The 7,866-nt window shown below is 45.0% G+C and overlaps 1 pseudogene; it reads right to left on the bottom strand.

Annotated features, from left to right (window-relative positions):
- Positions 1-3,296: 3,296 nt before the first annotated feature.
- On the bottom strand, positions 3,297-3,875 carry LOC147001576 (large ribosomal subunit protein eL43 pseudogene; annotated as a pseudogene).
- Between the last annotated feature and the right edge of the window lie 3,991 nt (positions 3,876-7,866).

The following is a 7,866-nucleotide window of genomic DNA, read 5'->3' as shown; positions in this document are numbered from 1 at the left end:
GGCTGCAGTGACACAATAGCATCCGGATCCCAGCCCTTGGACACTTGGCTGATATTTTCTCTCTCAGCTCCAGGGGCAAGTCCTCTCACAGCACCCCCCCTCCCCCTGCCCCCCAGGAATCCGTAGCCCCTGCTTTGACCTTGTGTTGGACAGAATAGGCCTAGCCACCTGCTCAGAATGCAGAGGAGGGAGAAAGTACAGCAAATTAGCATATGCTAATGTGGGGGCTAGCAATCTGGTGATCAAGACTTTAACTTTTTCTTTTTTGCCCCTCAGTTTGCAGGAGGCAAAGATTCACATTCAACTATTGTAGAAGAAACTTGATCAAAGACATGATTTTGGGTCAGCTTCAAGTGGGCTTGCTCCACAGTCCACTGAGGGCATGACCAGAAAGATCTAAAGAGATCTTTCTGTGGGCTGGTCTGTGCATGCTCTGATGTCATCCCCAAAATGGCCAATTAGGTAAACCCACTTTGGCTGTGGGTTGCAGTAAGGGTTCAACCAGCCGAGAATTTTTTTCTGCAGAAGCCTGTTCCTGGAGCTGGGAATCCCCCACAGTGATCTGGAAGGTTGGTGGCTGGTGGTGAAATCTAGAGGCTCTGCACCAGCATTTCTCCTGATCTGTCACGGATTACCACATGGGGGCGCCAGACAGCGCTGATTCAACACTACTAATCTGAAGTCAGGAGCCTTTCTTCCCAGCCTCCTCTGGTGTTCTCAGAGTTGCTCAGTGATGGCGGCGTTTGCCTAAGAAAGGTGTGTATCATCTTCCACTCTTCCCATCATGTATTTTGATGGCAGAGCCCATCCTCCCACCCACCCCCTCAAAACCTCTCAAAACTCGTTTTGCCAGCCTGGTTTCCTCTAACATCTCTTAGGTGGTTCATAACAGCAACCTCATCTCTGGGCCTCTCCCTCCCTCCGGCATCCATGGAAAGTGGAGCTCTGATTACTTTTCCAGCCAAACACATCCAGTACTTTCAACTGGTCCTTCCAATGCTATCTAGTTTCCAGAACATTCATGCTAAACATATACGGAATAAGTAGGCTGGTTGACTACTGAATCCCTCTGGCCCCAACAGCATAGCCTTCTCAAACCTATGATACCCTCTCTTCCCTTTCCCCACCCCCTCACCATGGTACAACTGATTGGTTGCTGAATTTATAGGGAGTTTAATGGTGCTTTCCCTCTGGGTGTTCAGTTGGAGGCAGGCCGTGAGTGGGCCTTGCTGGGGGAGCCACTACTTTGTGTAACCTCAGTGCCTCCTGCAAATCAGACTTGCTCGCCTTCATTTCCTGTGCTCTGGGAGATTAGATACTGCCTAATCAAGGTCAATTTTTTTTTCTTTTCTTAATATTTGAAACTGCTAAATATCAGTTACCATCCAAGTGGGTGGTGTTCAGAAATCCCCACTTTTCTGATGTTTGACTTGTTGGTGAGTTTCAAGAAACCAACCTATTTGGAAAGAACCTGAACTTAGTTCTTTGAACTGCTATAAAGCTCTAGCAGGAAGTGAGCTGGAAATAGGGTTAGACAGTCTTGCCCCATGTCCAGGAGAGGTGGGAGGAGGGGAATACAGGTGCAGCTGGTATGGGTGTGGCTTTACGCTGTGGCACCCTCCCCACACGTGGCTGCTTACAGATCTAGTTGGATCAGAAGTGGGGATGTCAACATACAGATGTTTACATTGCAGAATGTTAAACTCTGTTGTAGCATCGGCTCAGCTGGACGTTCTGGGTGCTGTGCTGGCTGGTACAGGTAGTTAGATAAGTTCTCTAGCCCGTTGTAATATATAGATAGTGAACTTTGTAATGATTCATGAGTCCTACTTTCTTTTTTCCTATAAATTCAGCGCTGTTTTCTGAAAGGCTGGGTGACAAGGTGTTCAGGCGTACCCTCCAGGCTGAGTGCCAGCCTCTGCCTGAGTTCAGCTGTGCCTACTTGGCAAAAGATCATCACAGCTGGGCCTGTTGATCGTTGTTCCCACATAGAAGACTGAGTGTGGGGGTGGAGTCATGGGATCCTTACCAACCAATTGATTACAATTCCTCCCCAATTACATGTGGCCTCAGGGAGGTGCTGGGAAGGACTAGGGAGAGGGCCTTCAAGTCTGCAGCATGGCAGAAGAGTCATGCACACTTCCTGCATGGATTCCAGTATGGCTGTCTTAAAGTCACCTACCCTCCTGCTTGTAATGCCTTAGTCCATTTGTGAGCGTAATAAATGATTAGCTCTTCCAGAGTGAATCTTGGCAGAGCTCTACCCTAGTTTATCATTGGAACCTTGTGAGACGGGAGAGGAAGTAGATGTTGGCTAGTTCCCCACCTCCGACTTGCCAGGGAAAATTCTCACAACACAAGGCAAGAGCATCTCATGGGAGGTGGCACTCTACTGCCTAGGCTGGCTGGGGAGATGGATTTTGGCCTTTTTTCTTGATTCTCGGGCTGGATTTCTTGGAGAGGAGCTGTCCACTGTCAATCAAGTGCCATGTTATTTCATGTGTCTCTGGTCGTGATTCGTTGGATTCTGCTAAGTGCCAGGAACTGCTGGATTTCTTCTTTTGATTCATTGAGCTACTTTTTAAAAGTAGAGCATTTTATTATAACCACCACTTTTAGAAGACAGAGACATGAGAGATGAATTGTACAGTACTTCATAGTGCCTACAAAGTATAATGACTCTAGAGAGTCACTATACTGCTCTCATTTCAGGAAAGGCATTGGTGTTCCCACTGCACACTTTAGTAAACTACAGCCATCCTAAATGCACTGGTGTCCTGGCATTACAGACATATGATGCTGCTACAGCTGGGTCTTGGGATTTGAACTCAGTCCCTCCCATTTGTGCAGCAAGTGTTTTATCCACTGAGCCATCTTACCAGCTTCAGAACCTAGCTCATTACATAAAACATAAGCAAGCATATCTATCCTATTAGCATGCATATTTGTATTCATCTTTAATACATGGTAAAATTACATGTATATCAAGAGTTGTTTAAAATACACTTATGATTATCAGTACATGTTTTATTTATATACTTATTTTATTGGCTTATATAAATATGACGCAGGGTCTTGCTATATAGTCTGGACTGCATTTGAACTCATGATCTTCCTGCCTCTGTCTTCTGAGTGTGAGTACACATGTACCCTTCTAAATGACATATGTATGCTAGTGTACACTGTGTAGTTTTAGATATATTCTGATTTCTTTTCTTTTCTTTTTTTTTTTTACTCAACCAACAACTTTATTACAATTTGTCATAGGAATGAACTCATTTATTGCAGGCCAGGGCTGCTCAAATGGTAGCACTTCTACTGGTCTTTCATTTCCTTCAGTCTCCTGATGGCCGGTTTGACTGTGACAGCAGAAGTGATGCTGTAAATCCAGGACCCACCAGCCACTGTTGCCGTGAAGGAACCACAGTGCCAGATGACAGTGGCCCCCATTATTATCTTGGTCTTGCCACAGAGAATCCTGGTGTGCTGGTTGATTTCAATTTTTGTCACTATTTTCTGGAGAGAGGCACCACAATGATCCAGACCTTCTTGGTACTTTTAGCCAGGTCAGTGATCGACCTATGCCTGATCTTGGAGAGCTGTTGCAATGCTGGCTGCTTTGGCAGGTAATGTGGACTGTCCTGTCTGCACTTGCGGGGCTCGTCCATCCATCTGCACCACACATCGTAGCCATGCTATTCTAAACTGATGATAAATCCAGCTCCAGGGCGGACAGGGCGCAAAGCCGGGATCTCGCACAGATCTCAGGATCCAAGACGCCGGGCCAGATCTCCCTTGTGGAAGAACCATGGCGTTTCCTCCGAGGTGACTGTTAGATAAAGCAGCGTCTTCATGTTCTTCGTCCGAGAAAGAAGCATTGGCCCAGAAACCAACAGGATAGGGGCTAAGATAAAAGGAAAGCCCCTTTCCCATCTTTTTAAATTTCCCACACTCCGTTTTCTCTCCGCCTCCCCAACACCGTCTCTGCTTCCACCAGCAGCTCGAGGATCCCCCATGTTCTGATTTATTATTACCACAGATGAAGCGTTCATTCACATGCTGTCCTCACTCATTTTTGTGGGAGGGGTCAGTTCAGTATTTTATTTACATTAAGATTGTCAAAATGGCTAAGGTAGGAAAACCTGAAGATATAAGTTCTATCCCTGGGACCCACACAAGCACATACACATGTTTATCTGGAAGGATTTGAGGGTTAAGCATCAAAGTCACACAGCTTTTAGGGGCAGAGTAGGCACAGCATGCCATCATTGGCCCTGACCAGGATCCTGTGGGGCAGGGTACTGTCACTGGGGTTTGACACTCACGTCTAGCTTTCTTCCTAACTTGGAGATACTTCTGGAGTGTGCTTCTGAATAGTTAGCACTTAGAGATGGTCAAATTGTCTCACCAGGGCTTAGTTTCCTCACTTGTAACATAGTAGTGCTTCCTGATAGGACAAGGCTTGCCAGTGTTGTAAAGGGCCCTTAGCAAATGCTTAATCAATGAGAGTTATAGAGTCCAGAACTAATATTATTACATAATAGTTTTTACTGCAGGAACAATATAATCTAGCTTCTGGACTGTGTTGGGGTGTATGAGACATGAGTACAACAGGATTTGGAGTGAGTTTATACCTCTCACATAAGCAAATCTATAATAATTTATTTATGTGTTGGGCTGTGAAAGGCAGTCTGTGTTCTGGTCGAGTGAGGCTTACTCAGGAGACCCAATAGAAAAATCTACAAGGGACCGAGCCATAAGCTATGCTCCCAGACACAAGCTCCTGATGCCACATTAACTCCTCAACTCCATAATCCTGTGACTATCAGTCACACAAAGTCCCAAGCTCCTGGTATTCTGGCTACAGCCAGGTAAGCTCCTCCCCAACAGTTACCAGGCAACAGCAAAGTAGCCCAGCCCACTATAAAAGGGGCTGCTCCGCCCCTCGTCTCTCTCTTAAGCTCTTGCTCTCTTCTTGTCTCTTACCTCTTGATTTCCTTCTCTCCTTCCCTTCTCCTCTCTCTCCATATCTAACCTCCCGCTGGGAGGTCTTCCTGTGCTCCAGTTATGGCCACCAGCCAACCCAAGCTGCCCACCAAGCTAGCAGCCTGAGCTAGCCAGACTCTCTTCCCCATGGTAACCTGTTAGAGCTCTCCCTTACTTTCGTGTGAGGGTCTGTTCTCAGCTCTTCTGTGGTGTCCAGCGACGTCTTGTGATGCCCAAGAGCTAGAACCTGTCATCCCTGGACTCTATAAGGCCCAGGGACCCCGGATTGCTCCCTCTCCACCCCCCACGGACTCGGGTTCTGTGGATTCCCACAGCCAGACGCCCACTTGAATGCATGGTAGTCCCCCACGTCTACCTGCCCAGCGCCCCAGAGCTCTGGTGGGACGTGGGTCATCTCTCCCACCTCCTTTTATTTCGCCATGCCTGGCGCCCAACGTTTATGTGCATTTGTAGTTTGCCTGCATCTGTGTGAGGATGTTGGATCCCCTGGAGTTACAGGGAATTGTGAACTCCCATGTGGGTGCTGGAAATTGAACCAGGGTTCTCTAGTCAGTGCTCTTAACCACGGAGCCAACTCTCCAGTTCACTTGAGCAAATCTTTTTTTTAAATTTTTTAAAGAAGCTTTTGTTTAGTTTTTAGTATATGCATTACAGGAAACAAAACACAAGAAGGCAAGAACAAAGCCCCCAGTCACAAGCAGCTCAGCTCAATGTGTTATTCTAGATCCTGCAAGCGTACACACTTGGGTAATTGAGATTATACAGTATGTACCATGCTTTCCCCACCTACAATGTGGGGAAAGCATAAGTAGAAGGGATCTTCCCACTCAACAAATGTATTCCCATGGAGCAGCTGGTAGACGCACCTACGGCAGGGGCTCTCAGGATGTCAGTCTCAACACACCTGCAGACCTCGCCCTGTGAACCTCAGCCTAGCAACATGAACTTCCCCACACTGTCCAGACACGGCTTAGCAGTTCCATGTTCAAGAGGAACCCTTTTGTCAATTCTACCATATCCACTAGCTCTGCTCTTAACCATGTGCTCCACTTGAGCAAATTTTAACACACCACTGTTCTTCAGTTCAACTTTGACCCACTCTGAGCACCGTTGCACTCTGATCAATATTAAAATGTTCCAATTAATAATTTTTTTGTAGCATATTGGCTTTTGTTTTGTTTTTTGAGACAGTTTCTCTGTACAGCCTTGGCTGTCCTGGAACTCACTCTGTAAGCCAGCCTGGTGTGCGCCACTACCAGCATGCTAGGACTTTTAAAAATATAGTAAATAAAAATAACTGGTGTCCCAACAGTAAGGAAAGCTATTTCTCCAACCTAAGATATTCTTATATATACACACATACATACATTTCATATGCAGTTATAGTCACATGTGTATATGCAGCCATTAACATATGAAATGCACTTCTAAGGGTTACTATTAGAGAAACACATTTTAATGGCCTCTAAGTTTTGTTTGCTTTTTGCATCTTAGTCCATGAAGTCTTTCTTTAATTGTTTTGAAATTAAACAAACTCTGCTTCCTTCTTCCTTCCTTGGAGTGTTTTCTCCTTCACTGTTCTCTTCAAGTTTTCTCTAAGGGAAGGCTATTGTTTTTCCCATGAGACAAGGATGTAGCCCAGGCTGGCCTGGAACTGTATAGCCAAGGGTGACTTTCAATTTCCGATTCTCCAGCCTCTACCTTCCTAGTGGTAGGATTGTAGGTGTGTGCCACCAGGATCAAGCTCACGGCTTCCTGCATGATGGACATGCACTCCATCAGCTGGGGCACATCCCCAGCCAACCTCTATAGACAGATTCTTGAACAAAGGTTGTGTTAGTTTGCTTTCTGTTGCAATGATAAACACCAAACAAATATGTGAACTTAGTGTTACATCAGTCTGAATCATTTAAGTGTTAAGAGGTACAATAGAGATAGGCTCACTGTCAGTTTTTACCAAGGGAGATGTAAGAACATATGAAGTCCTTATGTAACTTGTGATTCTAGGAGTAGTACCCAATGCTGATTACTGACACTTCTGTTTTCAACTGGAGGCTTCTGGTTCCCAGAGTGACAGCATCTTCAACACTTGACAGATGCCTCAAGGATCCCTTTGATGAAAGTATGCACAAGGCCACCCGAAAGGACAGGAGGCTGGCATTTCTTTAAATTTAGATCACATTTGCAAATTATTACAGTTTGCTACTAAATATTGCTACTAAATGATTGTGTGTGAAGTAAACTTAGTCTGAGCTTTGCTTTCCTATTAAGTAGCTAGGGAATACCGTTTTCTCCCATAAACAACCTAAGTCATAAATGACTCGATGGATGTCAGTTTAAGAAATAAGTATATAGTGTTCTGGCAGTTCTGAAATACTCCCAAATAATATCACTCAAACATCACCTACTTATCAAAGAAAGTTTATTAGATTACTTATTCCAGACAAATGAAGCTCATGTGTACAATTATAAAATAAGACAAAACTAACAAGTACCACACAACTATCGAGAAAAGAGCAGCAGCTGCAGCCATTTTACAAACACTGTGGTGTGATGCAGCACCATGGACATCAAAGATAGTCTATATGGGTCTTTTCAAAAGTCAGGTTAAAATTTTAGCTATTTAGAGGCTAGAGAGATGACTCAGAAGTGAAGAATTCTGCCTGCTCTTCCAGAGGACCTAAGTTTGGTTCCCAGCACCCATGTTGAGCAGCTTACAACAGCCTATTACTTCAGCTTCAGGGGTTCTTCAGGTATCCTCTTCTGGCTTCTGTGGGCACTGCACTCACATTACACACCCACAATCACATAATCAAAAATAAGTCTTTAAAACATTTTAACAAATTTGATAATCTTGTG

This window comes from Mus caroli, unplaced genomic scaffold, assembly GCF_978045245.1.
Source record: "Mus caroli unplaced genomic scaffold, Mus_caroli_1 scaffold_13, whole genome shotgun sequence".
NCBI classification, from domain to species: Eukaryota; Metazoa; Chordata; class Mammalia; order Rodentia; family Muridae; genus Mus; species Mus caroli.
The sequence above is the reverse complement of the archived record's forward strand: the minus strand, read 5'-3'. Positions and strand labels throughout refer to the sequence as shown.